The sequence below is a fragment of the Myotis myotis genome, unplaced genomic scaffold, assembly GCF_014108235.1.
Source record: "Myotis myotis isolate mMyoMyo1 unplaced genomic scaffold, mMyoMyo1.p scaffold_m19_p_5, whole genome shotgun sequence".
Lineage (NCBI taxonomy): Eukaryota > Metazoa > Chordata > Mammalia > Chiroptera > Vespertilionidae > Myotis > Myotis myotis.
In genome coordinates, this window is record NW_023416357.1 from 10,137,349 (window position 1) to 10,149,354 (window position 12,006).

General features: G+C 46.6%; 1 protein-coding gene across 2 annotated transcripts in view; it reads right to left on the reverse strand.

The window, feature by feature from the left end:
- The window catches only part of PAIP1 (poly(A) binding protein interacting protein 1), a 31,466-nt gene extending 31,198 nt beyond the window's left edge, over nt 1-268 (reverse strand). The window contains exon 1 of one of the 2 annotated variants that reach the window (XM_036309239.1): nt 168-268. The gene's annotated coding sequence lies outside the window, so the exon portion shown is untranslated. Of the gene's footprint in view, nt 1-48 lie in introns of both variants that reach the window. The other variant, XM_036309238.1, reaches the window with a different exon arrangement.
- Nucleotides 269-12,006: the final 11,738 nt, after the last annotated feature.

Here is a 12,006-nt window from a genome sequence, read left to right on the forward strand (position 1 = left end):
GGGCGTCCGTGCCGCCGCCGCGGGGCCGGCTCGGGGACAGGCGCTTACCCGGCGGCCCGGCCCAGGCCGTGCGGCTCGGAGGGAAGCGGGAGGCCGACGGTTGAGGCCGCGAAAATAACGCGGGGGGAGGGGGCGAGGGGCCGGCACCGGCGCTCGCGGACGCGCACCTTCGTGGGCGCGCAGGTGACCCGCACCCGCACCCGCCCCCGCCGCTCCGGGTCGGAACCCCCTGGAGGAAGCGCCGCCACCTGCTCCGTTAGCGCCGGGCGCGAGCAGAGTCTGGCTACGCCCCCGCCTTTCGTTCACTGCAGCCCTGGGACCAGGCTCAGTCGCTTCCCTTTTCTTCCCCCCGCGGAAATTTTAAGGAAATACACCACTTTTCAATGAAACGCCCCTTTTTTTCATGTACCAGGGCTGTGCAATAAGTATAGAGTGCTGGTCACAAAGGCAGGTCACTTAGGAAATCACACGTTTTCTGGAAGCCACATGAAAGGAGTAAGAAGAAACGGGCGGAATGAATCTTAATGTGTTTAACCCGCTACCTCCAAAATGGTGTTTCAACATGAAATCAACGTACAATATGAATGAGATGTTTTCTGTTTTTCATGCTAATCAAAATCCAATGTGTATTTTACACTTTCTGCATATCTCCGTTGTGATTAGGCATCTACGTGATCGATAGCTGCCTGTGGCCGGTGGCTAGCGGGTTGCACAGAAAATTTCTATAGACATCATGTGTAAATTACTGTTTTTGTCAGGCCTGACAGTGCCAAAGTCAAGTAAGGATGAATATTTGTAATGAAAAGGAGGAAAAAATCTATTTACTGTTAGATTGCAACATCTCACCAAATTGAGTGTAGCCCTGTATTCTAAGCAGGGCTTAACGTTTCTCAATCTTGTCATCTTGAGAATCATTTTAATTAGGAACGAAAACTCATATTAACCTTTTTCTCTTCTTGCTAAGACAGAAAACATTCACATCTTTACCTCAATGACTGAGAAAAATGGCCCTAATGAGGGCAATCATGAGTAAATGATTTATGCTGTTGATGGTTAGCAAAATTAATGAAGTCAGGGAAGAAAGCTAGCAGAAGTGTGGTTCCCTGGTGTGAGAAAGAATGTAGGATTCAAGGTAAGCCCGAGTATTAACGCTGTGTGATCTTGGGCAAGTTAGGGATTTAACGTCTCTGAGCCTCAGTTTTCTCAGCAATAAAATAAGCGTGTTGTAGCATCAAGCAGATATTAAAAGCAAGACAAGATTACAATATAAATATTAATCTTCATTGTTGAGATTATTATAGACTAGAGGCCCGGTGCACAAAAATTTGTGCACTCGGGGGGGAGGGGGGGTCCCTCAGCCCGGCCTGTGCCCTCTCGCAGTCTGGGACCCCTCGGGAGATAACGCCCTGCTGGCTTAGGCCTGCTCCCGGGTGGCAGAGGGCAGGCCCAATCCCTAGGTGCAGCCCCTGGTCGGGCTCAGAGCAGGGCCGATTGGGGATTTGGGGCACCGCCCCCTGTCATGCACAGAGCAGGGCGGATTGGGAGGTTTCGATGCCACCCACAGTCACGCTCAGGGTAGGGCCGATTGGGGGGTTGGGGCACCGCCCCCTGTCACACTCAAGGCAGGGTCGATGGGGGGGTTGCGGCACCACCCCCTGTCACGCACAGAGCAGGGCCAATCAGGGGGTTGGGGTGCTGCCCCTTGTCACGCACAGAGCAGGTTCAATCGGGTTGGGGAGCTCCCTACTGTCATGCACAGAGCAGGACCGATCAGGGGGTTGGGGAGCTCCCCCTTGTCATGCACAGAGCAGGGCCCATCAGGGGGTTGGGGAGCTCCCCCCTGTCACGCACAGAGCAGGGTCAATCAGGGGGTTGGGGTGCCACCCTCTATCACCCACAGAGCAGGGCCAATCAGGGGGTTGGGGCGCCGCCACTCTCACACTCAGGGCAGGGCCGATGGGGAGGTTATGGCTCTACCCCGTCACACACAGAGCAGGGCCCGTGAGTGGGGGGGTTTGGGCACTGCACCCTGTCACACACAGAGCCGCAGGGTGATCAGGAGGTTGGGGAGCTCCCCCCTGTCAGGAACAGAGCAGGGCCAATAGGGAGGTTGTGGCCCCGCCCCCTGTCACACACAGAGCCGCAGGGCGATCACGGGGTTTGGGTGCTGCCACCTGTCATGCTGATCCCGGTGCCGGGAGACCTCGTGGCTCCGCTGATCCCGGTGCTGGGAGGCATATTACCCTTTTACTATATAGAATAGAGGCCTGGTGCATGGGTGGGGGTTGGCTGGTTTGCCCTGAAGGGTGTCCTGTATCAGGGTGGGGGTCCCCACTGGGGTGCCTGGCCAGTCTGGGTGAGGGGCTGAGGGCTGTTTTCAAGCTGGGACTGAAGCTCCCAACTGCTCCTTTTTTTCTTTTTTTTATTCTGAGCCAGCTTTAGCTCTGAGGCTCCAGCTCTTAGGCCTCTGCTCCTGAAAGCATGTATCTGGTTTGTTTAGGTTCTACAATCAAAACTCTGTATCAACTCCAGGTCTGAGATCCCCGCTAGCTGGAAGCTGATTTCTGGGGTTTTGTTTAGCTTCTATTTTTGTAACTATGTTTCAAGCTGCCAGCTCAGAGGCCTGCAGCAGCAGGCGGGGAACGTTGGAGTCCTCCGTCACTGAAGCAAGCAAGCCTCATGTTAGTTTCAATCTGCCTGGCTGCTGGCCGCCATCTTGGCTGACAGTTAATTTGCATATTGCCCTGATTAGCCAATGGGAAGGGTAGCGGTCGTACGCCAATTACCATGTTTCTCTTTTATTAGATAGGATGTCCTTCTTTTTCCCCTCATTGCCCCCCTCCACCCGGTTTCCACCCTGCCCCAGGCCTTTGCCACCCTATTGTCTGTGTCCATAGGTAATGCATATAAGGTCTTTGTTTACTCTCCCCCCCTTCCCTGAGAATCATCAGTCTGTTCCATTTCCATGCCTCTGATTCTATTTTATTCACCAGTTTATTCTGTTCATTAGATTTCTTATTTATTTATTTTGATTTTTAGATTCAATTGCTGAAAGGTATGTGTTTGTTGCCATTTAGTTGTTCATATTTTTTATCTTTTTCTTCCTCTTCTTAAAGAATACCCTTCAACATTCCATATAATCCTGGTTTGGTGGTGATGAACTCCTTTAGCTTTTTCTTGTCCATGCAGCTCTTTATCTGACCTTCAGTTCTAAATGATAGCTTTGCTGGGTAGAGTAATCTTGGTTGTAGGTCCTTGCTATTCATCACTTTGACTATTTCTTGCCACTCCCTTCTGGCCTGCATAGTTTCTGTTGAGTAATCAATTGACAGTTGTATGGGCATTCCCTTGTAGGTAACTAACTGCTTTTCTCTTGCTGCTTTTAAGATTCTTTCTTTGTCTTTAGCCCTTGGCATTTTAATTATGATGTGTCTTGGTGTGGTCCTCTTTGGTGTCCTCTTGTTTGGGACTCTCTGTGCTTCCTGGACTTGTAAGTCTATTTCTTTCACCAGGTGGGGGAAGTTTTCTGTCATTATTTTTCAAGTAGGTTTTTTTTTTTTTAATATATTTTATTGATTTTTTTACAGAGAGGAAGGGAGAGGGATAGAGAGTCAGAAACATCGATGAGAAAGAAACATCGACCAGCTGCCTCCTGCACACCTCCTACTGGGGATGTGCCCGCAACCAAGGTACATGCCCTTGACCGGAATCGAACCTAGGACCTTTCAGTCCGCAGGCTGACGCTCTATCCACTGAGCCAAACCGGTTACGGCTCAAGTAGGTTTTCAATATCTCATTCTCTCTCTTCTTCTGGCACCCCCATAATGTAATTATTGGTACACTTGCAGTTGTCCCAGAGGCTCCTTACACTATCTTCATATTTTTGGATTCTTTTTTCTTTTTGCTCTTCTGGTTGGGTGGTGGTGTTTTTTTTTTTTTTGCTTCCTCATATTTCAAATCATTGATTTGATTCTTAGAATCCTATACTCTACTGTTGAATTCCTGTATATTATTCTTTATTTTAGTCAATGTATGCTTAATTTCTGACTGGTCCTTTTCCTTTTTTGGGGGGGGGGGGGGCGGGAGGTTTCTAGAAGATTCTTTTTTTTTATAATTAAATCTTTATTGTTCAGATTATTACATTTGTTCCTCTTTTTTCCCCTCCATAACTCCCCTCCTTCCAGTTCCCACCCCACCCTCTGCCCTCACTCCCCACCCACTGTCCTCATCCATAGGTGCACGATTTTTGTCCAGTCTCTTCCTGCATCTCCCACACCCCTTTCCCCCCCAAGAATAGTCAGTCCATTCCCTTTCTATGTCCCTGATTCTATTATAATCAACAGTTCATTCTGTTCATCAGATTATTCATTCACTTGATTTTTAGATTCACTTGTTGATAGATGCATATTTGTTGTTCATAATTTGTATCTTTACCTTTTTCTTCTTCTTCCTCTTCTTAAAGGATACCTTTTAGCATTTCATATAATACTGGTTTGGTGGTGATGAACTCCTTTAGCTTTTCCTTATCTGTGAAGCTCTTTATCTGACCTTCAATTCTGAATGATAGCTTTGCTGGATAAAGTAATCTTGGTTGTAGGTTCTTGGTATTCATCACTTTGAATATTTCTTGCCACTCCCTTCTGGCCTGCAAAGTTTCTGTTGAGAAATCAGCTGACAGTCGTATGGGTACTCCCTTGTAGGTAACTGACTGTCTTTCTCTTGCTGCTTTTAAGATTCTCTCTTTGTCTTTTGCTCTTGGCATTTTAATTATGATGTGTCTTGGTGTGGTCCTCTTTGGATTCCTTTTGTTTGGGGTTCTCTGCGCTTCCTGGAGTTGTAAGTCTATTTCTTTCACCAGGTAGGAGAAGTTTTCTGTCATTATTTCTTCAAATAGGTTTTCAATATCTTGCTCTCTCTCATCTTCTGGCACCCCTATAATTCTGATGTTGGTATGCTTGAAGCTGTCCCAGAGGCTCCTTACACTATCTTCGTATTTTCAGATTCTTTTTTCATTTTGCTTTTCCGGTTGGGTGTTTTTTTTACTTCTTCGCATTTCAAACCTTTGACTTGATTCTTGCGCTCCTCTGGTCTGCTGTTGGGAGTCTGTATAATATTCTTTATTTCAGTTGGTGTATGCTTAGTTTCTAGTTGGTTCTTTATCATAGCATTGAGGGTCTCATTAGATTTCTTGTATATCTCATTAAGTTTGTCAGCGGCTTCTAGACAGTTCTTGAGAGCCCTTAAAAGTGTGGTTCTGAACTCTATATACTCCATGGACAATTTTGTCCTGTTTCTTTGTCTCCGCATTTTTTATGCTTTTTTGGTTCACCCCCTAGTGGTCTTTGTGCGCAGTCTTGTTGTAGTTAAGCCTTGCTTGTTGTAGTTGATACTGGGGGGATTTGACCTCCAGGCCAACTGGCTGTGAGAATCAGCTGTGTCTGCAGTGGGAGAACTTCTGTCCTCTAGGGCGGTGCTAATCTAGCCTTTGCCTGAGGCTATCTGGCAAATGGCCCTGTGCAGGGCTTGGGCGGGGCGGGTCGCACGGGATAAACAGGGAGGGCAGAGGGAGCAGTTATGGCTGCTCTCAGTCCCATCCCCAGAAGCTCTGCCTCTCAGAGTCCCAGCAACCGCTGCAAACCTCGGAGAGAAAGCTGCCCTCGCGTTCCGACCGATGCCAGACAGTCCCACTTCTCCCGTTTGAGTCTGGGTCCCTAGAGACTCGCCCAGAACTGGAGCTCAGAGCCTGAGCCTCCCTCCCGATTGAAAACGACAACTGCGCCCTCAGCCACCAGCCCGCTCCGCGAGCACCTCCGCACCTTTGTATTTTCCGCACTGTGCCTCCTCTGAGCTTCAGTATGCTGTTCTCTTTCCTTCTAGTTGAAGAATTTCCCCTCAGCCAGCTTTCCTGTGGTTCTGGGTGATGTCTGTTCCGTCTTTTAGTTGTATTTTTGAAGTGGTTGTTCGAGGCAGCAAACTCCGGTGTTTACCTATGCTGCCATCTTGGTTCTCTCCTCTAGAAGATTCTTGAGTAGCCTTATAACCATGGTTTTGAACTCTATATTCAGTAGTTTGCTTTCTTCCATTTCTTTCATTTGTGACATGTTTCATTGTCTCTGCATTTTGGCTGCTTCCCTCTGTCTGTTTCTATGTATTGGGTAGAGCTGCTATGTCTCCTTGAGTTGGTAGAGTGGCCTTGTGTAGTAGGTATTCTATAGGGCCCAGTGGCCCAACCTCCCAGTCATCTGAGCTGGGAGCTCTAGGTGCATCCCTTTAGGGACTATGAACACAGTCTTGTTGTAGTTGAGCCTTGATTGTTGTTGGTGTCACTGGGAGGAATTGTCCTCCAGGCCAATTGGCTGTGAGGACCAGCTGCAACTACAGTGGTAGAGCTGCTATGCAGGAGACACCCCTATGGAGCAGGACTTGCTTCAGTGGGCTTTGGTGCTCATTGAGTCTGCCCCTTGAGTATATCACTTATGGATGTATAGAGTTGTAATCTGGTATGGTCTGACACTGACCACTGGGGTCTCCAGGAAAGTGCAAAGTCAGCCATTCCCTGGGGCTACCCAGCAGGAGCTCCAGAAAGATTTGCAGATTCCTCCTCTTTGTATCAGGTTTGGAAGTGCCCAGATGAGGCCCACCTTTGAAGCAAGGCCGGCTGGTGCTGGTGCTGGTGCTGGGTCTTGGGCCTTTTATTAATAGGTTTGGGGCTCCCTTACCCAGCTGCAGCTTGTTTGAGAGATTTACCCTCAGCAAGGAAAGGCCATTCATATGCAAAAGCCACTGCACACAGCTTGGCTGGGATTGTAAATTGGATGAGGTGGGGTCTTAGGGAATCATCAGGGTGGAGCAAACAAATGGCTGTCAGTCAGCTCTGCGACCAGGGTGGTCCCAGCATAGAAACAATGATCCCTGCGAGCTACCTCTGTCTAGGGGAAAGCTGACCCCAAGTTCCTCCCTTGATGCCAGACAATCCAGTTCCTCCTCATATGGGTCTGTGTACCCCGACGCCTTGCCCTGGTGCTGGAGCTCAGAGGAAGCAGGACCTTGTAAGTTCAGTTCATGGAGCCGGCCTTTTAAGAGGAACAGCCAGTTCTCCAGCAGCCTCTGTGTCACTGAGCCCCAATCCGCACTGGTTTTTACAGCCCGTAGTTCTTACTGCCCGCAGGGACTTCTTTCTCCAGCTCTGGGACCCTGGGCTGGGCTTCTGGTGAGGTGCTGGGACCCCTTGCTCCTCCGCAGAGACGATCTCCCTCCCAATTAAAAAAGCGTCCCATGTGGGTGCTGGACCAGCCTGTTCCACGCCCTGCACCTCCTACCAGCCTCAGTGTGCTTTCCTCTTTACTTCTCTAGTTGTAGGGCTTCCATTCAGCCAGCTTTACTGCGGTTCTGGGTGATGGTTGTTCTGTATTTTAGTTGTAGTTTTGATGTGGTTGTGGGAGGCAGCGAGTGCAGGCGTTTACCTATGCTGCCATCTTCCAGTGGTTTCCTCTGTCAGTCACTTCTTGCTGGACTTTAAAATATATGTATTTTATTCATTTCAGAGGGAGAAAGAGAAACATCAATGATGAGAATCATTGAGCAACCCATTCCTATATATCCCCTACGGGGGATGGAGCCCCAAACCCAGACATGTGGCCAGAGGGGGGAATCCATCGAACTATGACCTCCTGGTTCATAGTTGCTCAACCACTGAGCCACACCTGCTGGGCTGGACTTTTTTATTATATAGGAAATACCCACAAACTGTATGCTCATGTAGGGACAGAAAACTTGTCCCTTCTCCCCTTCTAGGTTGTTTGGCTAGTCCAGGGGTGGGCAAACTTTTTGACTCGAGGGCCACAATGGGTTCTTAAACTGGACCGGGGGGCCGGAACAAAAGCATGGATGGAGTGTTTGTGTGAACTAAAATAAATTCAAAGTAAACATCATTACATAAAAGGACACGGTCTTTTTTTTTTTTTTAGTTTTATTCATTTCAAACGGGCCGGATCTGGCCCGCGGGCCGTAGTTTGCCCACGGCTGGGCTAGTCTGATAACTAAGTTGACTAACACAGATCAGCAAAAGAAAAACAAATTTAATTTTGTATGGACAGGAGCCTATAAAAATAGGAAACTCCCCGAAGTGACCAAAGGAGGCAGCTTTTATACCTTTTAGACAAGAAGACAATACACTTGTGAAGAATTGGCAAAATAAAGAGGTTTGGGCTTGAGGTAGCAGATTGGTGAGGACGTAATAATTCTTGCTTACGAAGCCTTCTCAACCTTAATTCCCTTTTTCTGGTGATAAGGATGCTTCAAACCTCTTGGTCCAGGGAGGGGACCTTCAGGTGGAGATTTATTTCCTGCTTTCAGGGGGCAAAGGAGGGTTAGAATGTCCTACTGGCTGTTTCTTAAGTAACTTTAACTCAAAATAATCAATATGCCAAAGTGGTGTATTCTCTCTTCACTTGAAAACAGTGAGAGTGAGTTATGCTGCATGCTCCAAGGAAGTAATGCCCCAATTCTGTCCAGGCTTTTGTTTGCACTCATCACCCCTTTGTTCCCTTAAAACTTTTGTGATAGCACCTTTTGTACACCTGAGATTTAAAAATATATATATTTTATTGATTTTTTACAGAGAGGAAGGGAGAGGGATAGAGGGTTAGAAACATCAGTGAGAGAGAAACATTGACCAGCTGCCTCCTGCACACTCCCCACTGGGGATGCGCCCGCACCTTGCCTGGAATCGAACCTGGGACCCTTCACTCCGCAGCCCAACGCTCTATCCACTGAGCCAAACTGGTCAGGGCTCCACCTGAGATTTTTATCTGCATCTTTACAGGCTCATTTTGTTGATAAGTTAGGTGATTAAGATGTTATTCTTTTTATTCTGATGTAACTGTTTCCCTGTTTATTCTGATGTAACTGTAGGTCTAATAAGTATGAAAGGTCAACTTGGGGATTACATGAACGGGATTGGTTTCACAATAATAACAATAGCTAATATTTATTGTTTATTATGTTGCAGCCACAGTTCCAAGAGCTTTACTTTAATCATTTTATTTAATCCCCATATCCTCTGAAGTAGACATTCCCATCATCCTCATTTTACAACAAAAGGGCGCCAAGATATTTTGAGAGCTCAAATTCATCTGGGAACAGTTTTAGGGCTAACTGCCAGGTGCTATGTTGCAAAATGCCAAGAGGCTGCTCGCACGTGCGTGCGCGCGCACACACACACACACACACACACACACACACACACACCATTTGGGACTCTGAAAAGAACCATTAAAAATGCTCCTCCTCCACAGTTAAGCCTTTCTTATGGATTTATGATGACATGAGAGAAGGAGGACTCATTTCTGAGAGGTTGCAAAATATGTTGTCATCTGGGGAGAGGCCTGCTGTGAACTATGGGAAAGATCTGTCTCCAGGGAGACCTCCCCCAGCTGGCTAAGCTCCAATTCTCCCTTCGTGGCAGTGGCACTCTGGGAAAACTCTATCTTGGCACTTGTATGCTGGATCGTTAATATTTGGTTTATTCAACTGTCTCCTCCACTACACTAGCCTGAGGGCAGAGGACACCTTTTATTTTTTTTAAAATATATTTGTATTGATTTCAGAGAGGAAGGGAGAGGAATAGAGAGTTAGAAACATCGATGAGAGAGAAACATCAATCAGCTGCCTCCTGCACACCCCCTACTGGGGATTGAGCCTGCAACCCAGGCATGTGCCCTTGATCGGAATCGAACCTGGGACCTTCCAGTCTGCAGTCCGATGCTCTATCCACCGAGTCAAACCGGCTAGGGCGACACCTTTTATTTTTATTTTATTTTATTTATTGATGAGAGACACACTACACACATTGATTTGTTGTTCCACTTATTTATACATTCATTGGTCTGTTCTTGCAAGTGCCCTGGCATATTGGGATGACACTCTAACCAACTGAGCTACCCTGCCAGGGCGGCAGAAGACACCTTTTCATCTCTACACTTAGAGATTCTAACCCAGTACTACTTGGCACTTCATAGGCTTGTTAGCCCAGCCGGTGTGGCTCAGTGTTTGAGCATTGACTTATGAACCAGGAGGTCGCAGTTTGATTCCCAGTCAGGGCACAGGCCCGGTTTGGGGCTCGATCTTCAGTGTGGGGCGTGCAGGAGGCAGCCCATCAATGATTCTCTCTCATCACTGATGTTTCTATCTCTCTCTCCCTCTCTGAAATCAATAAAAATATATTTTAAAAAGTAATAGGACTCACTTACAATCGTCCTGCTTTTCTTTGGATCCCCAGTATCGCTGAGACACGTTACTAAGCCAGGACAAATGGTAAAGGGAAAATGAGACAGAGAGTTAAATGATGTACTCCATATTTCTTACAGCTGCATGTGTACCTACAATTAGCTCTAAATAAAAAGTTTCAAAAACCAAACACATATAAATACACCTTATTCCTTCCTGTTCCATTACTCCTTTTTCCCTGGTCATTCTGTTCACTCGTCTCTGCCCAAATCATCATAGCAGCTTGCATGTTAATATAGATTAGTGGGGGCATCGTTCAAAGAGAGAAGAGAATTAGAAATAAGAAAGTGGTGCTCAGAACATGAGATATAAGAGTTGAATATTTGAGAGGAAGTTCTGGATGGATAATTACAACAGGCAATATTCTAGTAATTGCACAATTCAATTGATTGAACTGAAGTGCTAGCTGGCCAGCAACAAGGTAATGTAATAGCTGGGAATGCTATTTTCAGAGTCCAAAATGGGCATTTGAAAGATAATCAGGAACATCAATGTTTAATGTATAAATGTCAAGTTCTGGTCTTTTGCTATTGGCATGTTCTGTCTCCCTATCTCTCCGGCACAGTACATTCATGCTGTTTGTTGACATGAGGTCAAAGCCAGCAGCTCCTTTCTGTTGCAGCACCTCTAGGACACTCACAATGTGTTTCTTCCTTCTAGCAGATATTTGTTGACTACCCAACAAAGCCAGTCTTATAGGTGCTGGTGGCATATCAGTAAATAAGATGAACTGTCTATCCTCAAGAACAGTGGTTCTCAACCGTCTGGCCCTTTAAAACAGTTCCTCATGTTGTGACCCCCAACCATAAAATTATTTTCATTGCTACTTCATAACTGTAATGTTGCTATTGTTATGAATCATAATGTAAATATCTGCTATCAGGATGGTCTTAGGCAACCCCTGTGAAAGGGTCGTTCAACCGCCAAAGGGGTCGCGACCCACAGGTTGAGAACCGCTGCTCAAGAAGCTTGCGCATGGCAAGCAGACAGGCGATAGTACTACAGAACTTTAAATGTTATAATTATGTCACAACGGGCTTTAATGGGAGGGCACCTCACTCAATCTTGGGTAGTCAGGAGAGGCTTCTGTGAGAACGTCCCATCTCCAGTGAAATACAGGAGTGACAGGTTAATCCAGGCAAATGAATGGGAGGTGTACATAGGGGGACTCGGTGCTCACAGGGGCCTCTTTCTCTCTGAAGGGGCTCTGTCTTCCTTGCTTCCCTTGGTACCCTCATCTCCACAGACCCTAAGGGGGTACTACATGCTTCTAAAGCAGCGGTTCTCAACCTGTGGGTCGCGACCCTTTGGGGGTCTAAGGACCCTTTCACAGGGGTCGCCTAAGACCATCGGAAAACACATATATAATTACATATTGTTTTTGAGATTCATCACTATGCTTTAATTATGTTCAATTTGTAACAATGAAAATACATCCTGCATATCAGATATTTACATTATGATTCATAACAGTAGCAAAATTAGAGTTATGAAGTAGCAACGAAAATAATGTTATGGTTGGGGGTCACCACAACATGAGGAACTGTATGAAAGGGTTGCGGCATTAGGAAGGTTGAGAACCACTGTTCTAAAGACCTCGTCTTTGTTGCTTTTGATAGATTGGGACTCTAAATATTAAGTATAGGTTATACTCTCTTTAAGCATTTGTGGGTACAGAGTCTCCTAAATTTCAGAGGGTTTAAATTTTGAAGTGTACCC